This window comes from Helianthus annuus, chromosome 3, assembly GCF_002127325.2.
Source record: "Helianthus annuus cultivar XRQ/B chromosome 3, HanXRQr2.0-SUNRISE, whole genome shotgun sequence".
Classification (NCBI taxonomy): domain Eukaryota; kingdom Viridiplantae; phylum Streptophyta; class Magnoliopsida; order Asterales; family Asteraceae; genus Helianthus; species Helianthus annuus.
Genome location: NC_035435.2, coordinates 45,621,613 through 45,623,576, shown reverse-complemented (window position 1 = coordinate 45,623,576; position 1,964 = coordinate 45,621,613). Strand labels below are relative to the sequence as shown.

The following is a 1,964-nucleotide window of genomic DNA, read 5'->3' as shown; positions in this document are numbered from 1 at the left end:
TATGTGAACCGTTTGTAACCGTTTGATTATGTGAACCGTTTGTGACTACTTGACTATGTGAACCGTTTGTAACAGTTGATTGACATGAACCGTTTGAAATTTGTTTGAACCGTTGGGTTAGGGAAGTGATTAGGTAATGGGGCGGGTGTAATGTGTTAAAAGCATGGTGGATATGCCGCTGGTACTTCCTATATATAAGTGCTTTTAATACATTATACGTCGTTGCGTTATCTAGATCACTTGGGCAAGGTTATCGAAACAAAGTTATATTACAAGGTTTTTCTAACGATATATACATATATATATATATATATATATATATATATACTAGTCACTTACCCGTGCGATGCGGCGGGAGTGGCGATTTACAATAGGATACTCGTTTACCGTTAGTTTATCACCTATAGGTTTGGCGGGAGTGACGATTTACAATAGGATACTCGTTTACCGTTAGTTTATCACCTATAGGTTTGGCGGGAGTGACGATTTACAATAGGATACTCGTTTACCGTTAGTTTATCACCTATAGGTTTGTTGTTCTTCGATTTCAATATGGCGCGATAAATTGTAGCAAGTGAATTTAGAGAGAAAAATGGCTCAAGATTTTAGGGTTTCATTGTTTAGAGATGTAATCCGGGTCAAGTAGGATCTATTAGTACCTTATGTAATTTAAATTGTAATCCGGGTCAAGATTTTAGGTTCCTTTGTCCAACTATTTATACTTGTATTAAACATAACTACAAAAACAACATTAAAATGTTAAGTGTTGAAAAGGTAACGCTGTCTGATTACTTACTGCACGTTGGCAGATATTTACCAATACATATGCTCTAAAGGTCAAGTCAAGATTTGAAACCTGCCAACCGATGGGTCAATATTGTGTTTTATAACAGATGAAGTGATGGCATATCTAGTAAAGTTAACCACATAACCCAACCAACCATTTTCTTGCTACAACTAACTGATTCCGAAGATCCATTTTTAGAGTTCGAAAGCCTATTTTGACCCGTTAGTTGACCCAAACAATGAACTTGAGTGGCAATGCACACAAAGAATAACTTTACCTTTTGCTGTGCATGACACTTCGTACAAGTGTATACAAGATAATCAATAATGAATACATAAGCAATAATATATAATCAGAACATGCATACATACATACATCTGTTTTTTTTTTAAAGTAGTTCACTACAGCATGATTGCTTTTTATTATAAACTTGAATGGCTATCATTTCAAATCCAGAAAACTGATTTGGGCTCGATTCAAGCCGACCGGTGTCACTGCAGTAGTCATAGAATAGAGTAAGTACGGAAGTTCTTTGTTGCGTCAAACCACAGGTTCAACCTCTGTTCCCTATTACCCTGCATATACCAAACAAACTTGCGATTAGTTTATGCACAGCTATTCATAATCATTTTATCATGAAATAAGGATACCTGAACAAATGTCTCGCTCGACCAATAGTTTCCCTTGACGCATTATGCAAGGTTCGCTCGGTTCAACAACTCAAGCAAATGTTTTCTATGTTTTTTAGGGGGAAGATGGGTGCATCTCTCCACAGGGCATACAAGACACAGGTCATTGGTGGAAGCCCGCCAAATTTAACATATAAAGTTTTTTTATATGTTAAATATGGCGAGCTGCCGCCAATAACCTGTGTCTTGTATGCCCTGTGGAGAGATGCACCCATGTTCCCCCTAAAATGCAAAGAAAACATTTGCTTGAGTTGTTGGATAGATTACACAGGCTCAGTTTTTGCATCACAGCCTCAAACACTTTCAGTTCAGATAGATTACACAGGCTCAGTTTTTGCATCACAGCCTCAAAAAACTTTTAGTTCAGACAGATTAAGAACACAAGGTCAGCTTATGCATCATAGACTCAACACTTTTAGTTCAGACAGATTAAGAACACAAGCTCAGCTTTCGCATCACAGCCTGAAACACTTTCAGTTCAGACAGAT

General features: G+C 37.3%; 1 long non-coding RNA gene across 1 annotated transcript; it reads right to left on the bottom strand.

Moving 5' to 3' along the window:
- Nucleotides 1-1,184: 1,184 nt before the first annotated feature.
- LOC110927664 lies at nucleotides 1,185-1,498 on the bottom strand. Its single transcript, XR_002585804.2, has 2 exons — nucleotides 1,438-1,498; nucleotides 1,185-1,362 (listed from the first exon to the last, which is right to left on the bottom strand). It is a non-coding gene; the product is annotated as an uncharacterized LOC110927664 (long non-coding RNA).
- Nucleotides 1,499-1,964: the final 466 nt, after the last annotated feature.